Source organism: Chinchilla lanigera, unplaced genomic scaffold (genome assembly GCF_000276665.1).
Source record: "Chinchilla lanigera isolate Chin_1 unplaced genomic scaffold, ChiLan1.0 scaffold00062, whole genome shotgun sequence".
Classification (NCBI taxonomy): Eukaryota; Metazoa; Chordata; class Mammalia; order Rodentia; family Chinchillidae; genus Chinchilla; species Chinchilla lanigera.
In genome coordinates, this window is record NW_004955463.1 from 5,184,885 (window position 1) to 5,197,338 (window position 12,454).

At 42.2% G+C, this 12,454-nt stretch overlaps 1 long non-coding RNA gene across 2 annotated transcripts in view; it reads left to right on the forward strand.

Moving 5' to 3' along the window:
- The first annotated feature begins 6,091 nt into the window (after positions 1-6,091).
- The window catches only part of LOC102019369, a 12,881-nt gene continuing 6,518 nt past the window's right edge, over positions 6,092-12,454 (forward strand). Inside the window, exons 1-4 of one of the 2 annotated variants that reach the window (XR_263150.2) lie at positions 6,092-6,144; positions 7,489-7,748; positions 8,763-8,977; positions 12,181-12,411. This is a non-coding gene — a long non-coding RNA (uncharacterized LOC102019369). Of the gene's footprint in view, positions 6,145-7,488; positions 7,749-8,762; positions 8,978-12,180; positions 12,412-12,454 lie in introns of those variants that run through there. The other variant, XR_263149.2, reaches the window with a different exon arrangement.

A 12,454-nucleotide genomic window follows, 5' to 3' on the forward strand; every position in this document is an offset into this window, starting at 1 on the left:
TCTCTCTCTCTCTCTCTCTCTCTCTCTCTCTCTCTCTCTCTCTCCTTTTATTTTTGAGACAGACTCTTGGTATACAGTTCAGGCTGGCCTTGAACTCATTATGTAGCCCAGGCTGGCCTCAAATTCACAGAAATCCTCCTGCCTCAGCCTCCTAAGCACTGGGATGACAGGTGTGCGCCACCATGCCTAGATAGCAACTGATTTCTTGATGATAGCTATTCTTTCTAGACTAGGATGGAATTGTAATGTTGTTTTAATCTGTATTTCTCTAATGGTCAGAGAAGCTGAGCATTTTTTCATGTATTTATTGGCCATTTGTACTGCTGAGAATGTCTGTTCATTTCAGTTGCCCATTTTTTGATTGGGTCTATTATTTTGGGGTATTTGTTTTAGTTCTTTTCTTTCTTCTTCATTATGTAAAATTTATTTTTCTATATCATGTTAGTATATTTACTTTTTGAGACAGGGTCTCACTTTATACTTCAGGTTGAACATGTAGTCACCATGTAGCCCAGGCTGGCTTTGAACTCATGGTGATCCTCCTGCCTCAGCCTCCAGAGTGCTTTGATTACAGGCACATGCCACCATGCCTGGCTAGTAGTACATGTTTGCAGTATGCAATGATTACATTTACTGTGGGGAGTTGGTACATGCACACAGTACATCTTACTTCTTCATTTTGTGATCCTTCCCCTCCTCCTCCAACTCTCGGTCCCCTCCCCATTAGCAAAAACTCTATTTTTCCCTTTGATTCATTTTCATCCTCTTTTCCTTCCTTCTTAGCCCTTCCCACAATCTCTTATTCTGCCATCCATTTGAAAATGGTCTCCCTATTTCCTACTTATCTTATATATAAATTTTGTATTTATATATGTACATGTATATGCATCTTGCATTTCTTGTTTATTGTTTTGTTTGCGTGAGAGAGGGTTTATAGCCCAAGTTGGCCTCAACTAGTGGTAATCCTTCTGCCTCAGCCTCCCAAATACTGGGATTACAAGCATGTGCCACCACACCTAGCTTGAGTTTCTTGTATGATAAACCATGCAATATTTAAATTTCTCTGACTTATCTCACTTAATGTTAAGATTTCAAGTTGCATCTATTTACTTATGAATGCCTGAAGTTTATCATTCTTTATGACAGAATAGTACTCCACAGTGTATAAATACCACATTTTCTTTATCTATTCATCTGGTATGGATGTGCTGCTTCTAAGATTTTTTTTGGAGACAAGAGTCTTGCTACGTAGTTGAGGCTGGTCTTGACTCATTATATAGCCCTGCTAGCCTTGAACTTGCACCACACCTAGCATATGTCCAAGATTTAGCTCCTAAGAATTGTGGTACTATAAACTTGGATAGACATGTGTCACTGTACTATGATGTCTTTAACTCTTTTGGGAAGATACCCTGAAGGAGAATAGCTTGGATCAAATGGAACTTCTAGTTTCAGTTTTTTCAGGAATCCCAATACTGATTTCCAAAGTGGTTAAACGAGTTTACATTCCTCCCACCAGTGTGGAAGAGACCCTTTTCCCCACTGAAGCCTCTCCAGCATTTGTAGTTATCTGATTTCTTGAAGATAGCCATTCTTTCTGGAGTAAAGTGAAATCTCAGTGTTGTTTAAATTTACATTTCTTTAATGGCCAGTGATACTGAGTATTTTGTCATGCATTTATTGTCTGTTTCTACTTACTCTTCTGTGAAGTGACGGTTCATTTCACTTGCCCATTATTTGATTGGATCTTGGGGCTGGGGTCTAATTTTTTTGAGTTCTTTTTATATTCTAGTTCTTATTCTGAGGACAAGCAGGCAACTTTTTTTTTCCATTCTGCAAGTATTCTCTTTACTCTGTTGGTTGTTTCCCTGCAGTGCAGAAGCTTTTTAGTCTGATGCGATCCCATTTGTTGATTCTTGGTACTCTTTCCTGTACAACCAGTATTCTATTCAGGAAGTCCCTGCCTATACCTATGACTTCGAGAGCTTTACCTATTGTGTCTTCCCGCAGGTTAGGTGTTTCTGTTGTCTCTGTTTCCACCAAGGATTCTTCTATGGGTCTCTGTGGCCTAAAAAATGGTTTTGTATGTAAACTGCTCAGCTTACAGTTTGCTAGACCACATAAATAAATTTGAATTATCATCCATGCAAGACATAGGCCTAGAGTTCCTATTTTTTTTGGAAAAGGCTTTATTTCTCCACCATGAGTCCAGCCAGAAACAGAAATTTCCTGTAATACCTTGGTATCGATGGGGAGATCTTTCTACCCTATTTTTTAACAGCACAGGCAGCTCATTAAGATCCCAAATTAATGCAGAAATTCCAGTTCAGAGCTACACAAGTCTAACAGGCTCAATGCCTTGTTGAGGCCCACTTGCAGCTTGCTTATGACCCAGGGCTGCCCCGATTGTCTGTGTAGCCCCTTAACCAACAGCAGCAGGAGCTGCTGCATCTCGGTGGTTGTTAGAAATCCGGAGTCCCACTCCCCTTCCTCCCACCAGATCTGCAGAATCACAATGTCCGTCTTAACAAGATCCCCAGGTGATTCGTGCCCACATTAAAGTTTTAGAAGCCTTGCCCTAGATTATATACTATACAATGTTCATTCTTCCAACCACTCCCCAAGAGATGTTACAGCATCAACTCATGTTTCTTCCTCTAGCTTTTTTTTTAAACTTTCTTCTGTATTTTGGGGGGGGGGCATAAGAGAAGGTACTTTTCTGCCTTGGGACATCATCTATGAATTTCAAAACATTTTTGTTTAAATTTTATTGGTTGGCTATATCACCAATTTGGAACTCCAGCCCTACTCACTGTTCAAAGTTAAGCTTTGAGCTTGTGGCTGGATCGTATGTTGGCCCCCGGCTCTGTGTGTTGTGTTACAGACACTCATTAATTATTTGTAGCTTTTGTGTTCAAATGATGGATTAGCAATGGTCCTTGGGAGTTGCATAGTTAATTTGTGCAGCTTTACTTAGTCACCCCCATGTTTGTTGCTGTTGTTTTTTTACCCATAACATCCTCTGCTCTACTGTATACTTTTTCAAAAGCTGGGTTTAGTTCCCGGCTGGGCTTCATTCTTTCTTGTGCCAAGGAATTCTGTAGTGAGATAGGAGAAGTCAGTTGTGCTCTCAGAGTTACAGACGCTGAACAACACAGCAGGGGCCAGTACTGGGGGCTGCTTCTTTCAAGTGCCTGTTGTACAGTTAGTTACCTTAACCCGTGAGGGATTGGCCTGTACATGGAGGACCTGGTAGCGAGAGCTGCAGTAGATGCACTAACTGCATCCATTCATACTGCACTGCAGCGTCCTGGACTTTAGTGGCACCTAAAGGAGAAGAGGAAATGGCCTCTGACTTTGGGGAGCCGATAAGCACATGGTATGGAGGCACCTCCAGCTGAAAGAAGACAATGCCAAGATGGTGAGAAAACAAGTGCCTGACAGAGAGGGAGAGACTATGCACAAAATCCCCAGGGAACATCAGGGACAAAACGTGAGCTCCACTGTGTGGGGTGGAAGAACATCAACCCTTCTGTTTCCTTACAGTGTCACTCAAGCTCCCTCCCTGCCTGCTTCTGTGTTGGAGCAAACCTCTCTCCTTTTTTCTAGAGAAGGAAAGAGCTCCTCTGCTCTCCCCTGCCTGGGAAACCCATCATACCAACCACAGAGACCTTGGCTTTTGATGCCATTGTGGGGCCTCTGCTTGGCATAAAGAACTTATCTTCCCTGCATGAGGTGAGGAGGGCTTTCTGCTTTCTTCTCACCTCCTGTAGGGTACATCTGGCCCACAGTCCCTGATCACAGTTTGAGTCAAACATGTACATTGTTTTTTGAATGGTGAAAGACCTAGCCAACAATAACCTTAGGTCTTGCTCTGCTCTGATCATCTGGAGGGCAGGGTTATTATATGAAGCTCCTCTGCAGCCAGTCTGCTTTGCTTTTTGTTTCCTGGGAAGCCAAGATCATTGCCTTTGAACCTTTGCTCCTAGCACACCCACTCCTGGAATCCCATACCCCATTCCTTTTCAACCCTGCCCAGTCTTAAGTGTCCTCTTTCCTTCGTGACTTTGTATCTACAATAATTATCTGGAACTTCACATGGGCCCTGTAATGTCAGAAATTGTTTTCTTAAGATCTCTCTGGCTTATCTCCCCAGGTTTATTTTAAACTCTGTGAAGCTACAAGGCTGATAGCACACAGCACCATGGTGGGTAGAGAGCAACCTCTCACAGATCTAAGGCAGTCTGTTGAATCCACATTCGTATTACTATTAGTTACCATTCTGTTATGCACCTGCTTCAGTGAATTTCTCCATAATGGCTAGACTGTCGTAGAAATTACATCAACCAGTGTCCAAGGCTCAAGGGTGAGCTTGTTCATAAAGCTTGTAAGAAATGAACCAGGCTTTCCCTTGCTTGTGCGGGAAGGTGAAAAGCTTCATAAATGCACCTGACGTGGTGCCTCCCTCTCTCCACCACTCCACTTCCTACCACCTTCTCTTCCATGTGGAATAATAAAATGTCATATACAACTTCCTAGTTTTATGTTTTTGGAAGCTCTGTTATTAAGTGCATATATATTTATGGCTTCCTCATATGTTGATACAGTTAGCATTATAGAATGTCCTTTTTTCAAATATCTGATAAGACTTTTAGTCTGAAAATCAACTTCACTGCCCCTGAAGGGCCTGCGGGCCAGAGTCCCTGTGGATGTAGAAGATGTACACTTGTCTGAGTGTCAAGGAGTCTGGCTACAGGTGCTCATTGTCAAGCTCTCGCGTGATCTTGGGCCTGTCGTGTTGCCTTTCTTGCCCTCTACTTACTCATTAGTAAGTCAGGATGCACTTTGAGGTCTTTTCCTAAAATGACTTCACTTAATTCTAAGTTCATTCTGGTGACCAGGAATTAGCAAGAAGTCTTTTGGCAAAACTTTGCTTGTGGACCATGAATTTAACAGTATCAATGATGTTGTTGGTCTCTGTTACCTCAGATATTTTGCAATAGTCAAACTCAAACTGTAAGCCCAGGATCTCTACTTCTTAAGTTGGTATTCTCCCAATCTCTGACTCTAATGCCCTTCTTCCCCTTCCGAGGTCCACATGTTCCAGTCAGTGTTACTGGCCTGCTTATCATCCCTTCAACATGCCTTAATCCTGGCCAAGGTCACTTCTTTTGCTTGTAAGGGCACTAATTCCAACAAAGGGAGAAAACTCAAAGCTATAGTGGCCATTTATCTTGGTAACCTGTGCTCTGGGGTTGCTGGCTAACCTTTTCTACCTAAAGAAAGAATATACCTGCAAATCTTCCCTCCAGAGTGGAAGTAAATGGTGCTGACATTTTCGCCTCCCTGGCAGAACTCAGATTCCATACATTTGTTGTAGTCACTATGCTCAGCTTCAGACAAACAGCATGGTAGATTGGGTGCACGGTTCTTTCTCCAATGAATTTAACAATCCACAAGTTTGCACTAGGTAAATGAAAGAATTAAAGTTCTGACTAATGATTTCTTGATGTGAGAATCTTGTCAGTTTGTGGAATCTCCAAGATCTACCTCTCCCGTCTTCCCTCATCTCTACCTTGCATGTATTTTTGATTTTAAAAATAATTGTGCTGGAAAAATCATCCTTCTTAGAAAAAAGGAAAAGGTAGAGTAGAGGGAGTTGTGGGGCCAGCTGGAGGTGTCGCAGCAGCCTGGTTGAGAATGCCAGGCAGCTTGGGCATTGGCCAGTAGAAGACTTCACCTTCCTGATTGTCCCAGAAATGGCTTTAGTATGAGCATAAACTACACTTTCCCTTTTATGTACTGTGTCAGCTTTGGGAAATGAATTTAACCTTTCAGCGGCCTGAGTATGAATGATAGATGCTAAGGTGTTGCCTCCCATAATTTTGAAAAGAACTCTGGAAATATTAGAGGACTCTTGAAAAAAATAAAGCGACCTTATGAAGGTAACACTTCTGGCCACTGTGAAAACTGTAACATTATCTAAGATGGAGCTTTCTGGTTGGTCATAAATTCACATCCTCAATTTACTCTATGACTGAGCTCTTCAGTTCTTTCTGAGAATCTTTAGAAAGAATCTAAATTCTTTCTGAGAGTCTCTAATGCACTAATGATGACAGGGGCCTGGTTGTCACACACAGGAAGGTAGGTGGCACCATCGTTGGTTATGACTTCTGTTTGCCCTCTTCCTTCTCATATTTTTCCTTTCGCTTCCAAAAATGGATCCACATTTGCTAACCTAGACTGTGTAGGGAGATGGAGTCACCACATAAGAAGAGAAGGACCTTAGCTTGGCAAAACTTAAAAGTTTCCACTTTCTTATCTGAAGGGGGGAAATAGCAACGCTTTGGAATAAAAACTCAAGTTTCCCCAGAAGTGTGGAAGCAAACACCAATGGATAATCAAAAGTCATCGGATTCTTCAAACAAGACTATTCCAAAAGGGCAACATGTTCAGAACATAATTGGGCCTTAGTTTTCTTACCTGTAAAATGAGGCAGCAGGAGTCGAAGGTGCTTTCCTGTTTCCACGGCCTGAGAATTTGTTTTTTTTTATTATTATTGCACTTAATTATTATTATCGAGGGCTATTATTGCCTAAAGCTATTCATTTTGTTGTTATTTTTCTCTGAACAGAATAATTTCTGAGCTCCTCCTTTCCCATTCCCCGCTCTATACGTACTAAGATTAGCAAAGCTCATCAGTCTATCACACTATAGCCAGCAAAAGACAGGTGAGTTTTATCATCCCCTAGATCCATTTCAGTCTCCTCAGTGGCTTGGGTTTTCTCAGGTGTACAGAATATCTTGGGAGGATTTTTATTCCCAGCTAACACTCTGTTTTCTATGTTAAAATCTCACTAAATTGTCTAGCTTTAAATTTTCAGCAAAGTTATCCAAAGGGAATTTTCACTTGGGGAAAATAGCTCACCTTCGTCAACAGATATTTATGAGCCACTATTATATATCCAACATTATGGGTGGTCTGGAAAAGTGTTAGACATGACCCCAATCCTTAATGACTTCAAATTGAAATTGGAAGGAAAAAGCTAATAAGCACTCAATCAACAAATATTAGTTGAGGGTCTATTTGTGTGAGATGCCATAAAGCCTGATGGGAAATACAGCTATCGATCCCGATTGACTAGAAGCTATCCTATTTACATCTGTTGCATTGGTGTAATTATTAGTATCCATCCCTCTACCCTTTAAAAATATCCTAGTTTGGAGGTTGTCTTGATGATAGAGACTGGAAGGGACTTCATATGTTAATCTAAGGAATTGAAATCAACAGAGAAAATTACCATAGCAACTAAGAATCATTACACAAACACACACACACACACACACACACACACACACACATAAAGGACATTGTCATACCTTTGGTAGTTTAGTTTGGATGAGACAATTCCTTCCATTACCTGAGGTATTTGTATGAACTATGCTTGTATTATTGGTTAATCTAATGTAAATTGTTCTTTTCTCTAGGTTCACATTTTGATCTCTGGGGTAGGCTTCGCCTATTCTGAGACAAGTCAGATCTTCATATATAGAGAGTGGATCAAGGAACAGCCTATAAGGAATGAACAAAAAGCAAACTTCAGAGGCTCGTAGAGTCCGCAGGAGGAAAAGCGGCTCAGTGTCATTTCAGATCAACAACTAGGCCTGAGCATTTACTCCATTCTGGGCACTTGGTCTTTAGTCAGCAGGGAAGAAGGAATTTTATGTGCACGGATCAGGGGCAGGAAGTATGTAAAGTATGGGGGGCCACCAAGCAATTTGACATTGATGGGACCACACAAGGGTGAGCCAGTGGGTGGCAGGAGGTGTGACTGGGGATCATAAACATCATGCTTTCTATATTTGGAAATGAAATGGTACCTCAGATGCAGCCCCATCACAAGGTCTCTGATTGCCTGACAGCCACCACATTTACCGCAAGATGACCCGGTTTTCAGGGTCCTGCTGATCTCTGAAAACCTCTCTGTTCCTGCCTGTGCTCTTCCCAGATGGGACTATTCATTCTCTCAGTTTTAGCTCTGTTGATGAGACAGACTGTGGAGATCTAGGACAAACAGTGCCAGTGGAATAACCACCTGTGGGTAGATGTCCCCATGACTGGTGCCACCTCTAGCACTGCAGAAGGACTGATGTAGCAAGGACAATTGATTAATGTGGATCAGGTTAGGGACTTTGTGTTCTTCCTGAGTGTGTGGCAGTTGCTGACAGTGCTGAGCTAGCATTCTGTGCCCTGCTGGTTCCTTTGGTTGTTCCTCCTGCCGGTGGACTTAGATGCTCCCAAAGGCCATGGAATCCAGGCTGGAGTGCCACTGCCACGGCACTGGATCTTGAATCCCTGACACTCTGAACTGTAATGCACAAAGCAGGTGATCTTATTTACCTTGGCAGTACAAGTTCTTGGCAACAGCAATAGAACAGATTGAAATGAGCAAATAGAATTGCCTCAAAATGCAGAATGTAAAACTAGCAGGAAGAACTGTCTCCAATCGTGTGAGAAGGACATGCCAACAAAGATTGTTTTCAAATAAGAGAATTATTAGGAAATAGATGACTAAGAACTTTTAAAATCAAGGGCAGATGTTTCTTTTCCAATTTGCTGCACATAAGTGCTAGGCATGCTATATGCAAGAAACATTTCCTTTAGGCCCAAGGGAGGTTTTTCTTAGAGTTGTGTGAAAAATTTCCCCTTCACCAACTCATTTAAATGTATTTCTGAAATTCTTTTTCTTCTCTCTTTAAAGAGTCTGAACAGTGTTCATTTGGTGAAGAATTAGAATGAGTGTGACACGGTATTTTCCTCCCCTGATGACTATAGCAATGGAGACCACACTGGCCAAAGAACCATGGGGTTATAGTGGCTGTGCTGACTCAGGTAGATGTGAAACCCAACTCATCCACCAAAACTGGCTCAATGAATACATCCTGGACTGGGCACTTGGAGGCCAGATGACTGCAAGTATGTTTAACTGTGACTCTCCCAGGAGAGAACTTCCCCTTTTAACACCCTCCTTTACGATGTTTCACTTCATGCTTCCTTGTCATTTACATGAGCGCTACTCTAAGTGTTGGTCTCTGATGACTTGAGTGGTTTGGTCAGGAATGTAAATCAACACACTCCGTTCTTCGTGGAGAGAGTCAGGGTCTCACAAACCCGCCAGCCAAACCGCAGTGTGCTTGGGGAGGCGGTTCACATACAATGTGGGGCAAGCTCCCTCTCTTGATGCGGTGTGCTAACCGTTGCCGACAGCCATCTGTCTGCAGATTGCACTTTGAGAGCCACCGACATACACATGACTGCTGCTTAATATCATCCCTACAATCTGTACAACTATGATTCTCAACCTGTCCTAATGTTCAAAGAATTTACTTTGAGAAGGTTCAAATTTATAGAAAAATGACAAGAACGGGACAAAGGACTCTTGTATGCCTTTCATTCAGGGCCCTTTCAAGTTCTACCTATGATGTACTTGCTGCTAAAGGGTCTGTCTAATTCAAGATCATATCATCTAGTCTCTATCCATCTGGAAGTTTCTTGGAGTTTCATGGCCTTGACTTTTACGGAGGTTGCATTTTGTAGAATGACTCTTCACTTGGGCTTGCTCTGTGCTTCCTCAAGGTTAGACAGATCTAGGTCATGTGTTTTGGGCAAGAATATCACAGAACTGATGCTGTGGTATCATCACAGGTCATGTTAGAAAGATCCAGGTCATATGTTTTGGGCAAGAATACCACGGAAATGATGCCGTGGTCCCCTCACTGCATGCCATCAAGTGGCCACTGATGTCAATTTGTCCCATTGCCAGTGGTGTTAACTGATCCTTTAAAATAGTTTCTTCCCCTGTCTCCACCAGCAAGTCACTCTTTTATTTTGCAGTAAAAATTACATAAATATCCCATTATGCATTCCACTTTTACCGACGTGTTTTAGTGCAACCGTGGATGTTTCTTGGTGGAATTATCAGTGTGATGTTTACTAAATGGTAATTTTCTAATTGTATCCTTCTCTGTATATTTATTGCTTGTCATTGACGTATAAAGAGGAATTTTCTCATCTTCCATTTTAGAACTCATTTGATTATAAACAATTTATTATAATCTATTATTCAGTGGGTTGAAATCCTTTACTGTCATGAATTATTTTGATGATCAAATTGGCCCAGATTTTGACAGGTGGAGTCCTGTGCAGATAGCTTCCATGTCCTTTTAACACATGGCTATCATTCTTTGAGCAATTTCTTTGCATGTCATCCCAGGCACTTTTATACTTTTCCTCTGCCGGTTCTGGACCCAGTTCTCTAAGGAACTTTGTTTCCTTTTTCATGGAGAGCAGTACTTAGAACCAAGAACTGGGTGCTAGGTATGCTTCACCTAGAACTCTCAGTGCACAAAGCTAGGAGAATATGTATTTACATGCATACTCCCATGCACACTCACCCAAGAATTCACACCCACATACCACTGCATCCATATTTCTGCACATTTCTCTGGGTCCTATTTCCCTTCCTATACTTATTGACTCAATCCCCTGTATGTAGCCATTCTCCAAACTGAAGGCAGCTGCTTAATGTCCATTGGGCTGAATTAGGACACAGGAAGTAAGCAAAACTGTTCTTTCTTATTTAGAAGAAAGAGTTAAGGGGCTGGGGACTTAGCTCAGCGGCACCGCACCTGCCTGGCAAGCATAAGGTCGTGAGTTGGATTCCCAGTACCAGAAAACAAACAAAAAAAAACAAACAAAAAAAAAAAAAAAAAAGAAAAGAAGAAAGAGTCAACAAAGGCTAAATTTGCATTACTTGCAAGAGTTACTGCTTTATTCACTGGTGCGCTTCAGAACTTAAACTCGAGGTAGCCCATCCACCAGTATGGTATAAACCCTGGAAGAAAATGGTCTTAAGTACTTCTAAGCCTACTTTTGGACTGTAATCAGAGCCGAGAGGGTGGGAAGAGGTGGTGCTTGTGCATGCTGCAGTGTACTTCAGCCTTGGCTGTAGCAGGGCTGTCAGTGATGGCTTTAACACTGCTAAGTCAGCAGAACACTTGTCGACTGGTCTAGACATGCGTCATGCCTAACGAAAGAATAAGAAATGAACAATTGAGCTTTCAGTTGTATCAAGAGGTTCTACAACTCACCCTGTCATACAGGACAGTCTTGCTTGGTTTGTTGTACTCCAACACCAGTGCACCCTCCCCCATGCAAGCGGGCTCATCCATCGGGGTTCAGTGTGTGATGCATTAATGTCATTATCACCATCGTGTTTGTGAAGGGCCATGTTCTCTCATCTTCACACATGAGAGCAAAATCACCTTAATTCCTAGAAAGAAGAGGTTGTGGTAGAGGCCTGCACATCTTCTGACTGCCCACCTAGTGACTGTGCACAGTTTCAAGTGAAACCAACAGCCCAGGCCCCAGTGCTAGCCGGCAGCACCATACTGTGATTATATGCAAGGAAATAAAGGATCTTGCTTTGATCTATGTTAAACTTAGCACCAGACAAATAAATGAGCTCTTACTGTTAGGTTGACTGTTACCTAACCTTGAGTTTACCTTTCCTGTCACATGGTCACCGAGTATTTGCTATTCCTCCCCATCAAGTGCAAGCTCCATGAAGGCAAGGGGCAGTATGGTGTAGTTACGTAATCACTCACAGTAACTTGCATTAATAGTTGACTAATAGCTGATGACTCAAGGTTTGCCTTTTTCTAGCTAGACCTTGAGCTGTAACACTGCGTGAGGGCTCCTGTCTATTTTTCTGGGGTTTCAGTCAACTCTTTTTCTTCACATTTTAACCAGGGCTCAAATCTATAACCATCAGAAAGGGGGAGGAGGAAGTAAAGCCTCTTTCGGTTTCATCTCTCTTCATCTGTCCTTCCTTGCCTTCTCCCCTGCCTCTTACTTACTGACAGAAGGTGATGAAAAAATAATCCTGATCTCGGTGAGAAAATGAGCTTGATGCTGAACCATGCTCCTTGAAGCTCAGAGCTGAGAAGGAGGATATCCAGACCCATGATTATAATCAGGGCTCTAGTCAAGGGTCAGCTTCAGATATGAACTTTCTGTTCACCTTTCAGCAAGTTCCCCAAGTTCCCTGGGTATGACTGTTTGCATCTGTACAATAGGAGGCTGGACTTGATGATCTCTTAACATTTGTGTTTCTGCAGTCATGCTACTTGGGCCCTATGAACTATTACAAGTCATGCTCATATCCTGAATGAGAGCACAGAGATGGATCAGGAAACCTGTGAAAGAAAAACAGAGTGAAAGCATGACCTGATAACCATTCTCTGACATTAAAATTCAAGCTTCTTTTTAGCCTTGGGTTTTTAAATTTCAATTACAGCAAGACCAGGAGAAAGCACTGGAGGATGAACCACCTTAAGACTCCTGGTGGGGGCTGGGGATTTAGCTCAGCGGCAAAGCGCCTGCCTGGCAAGC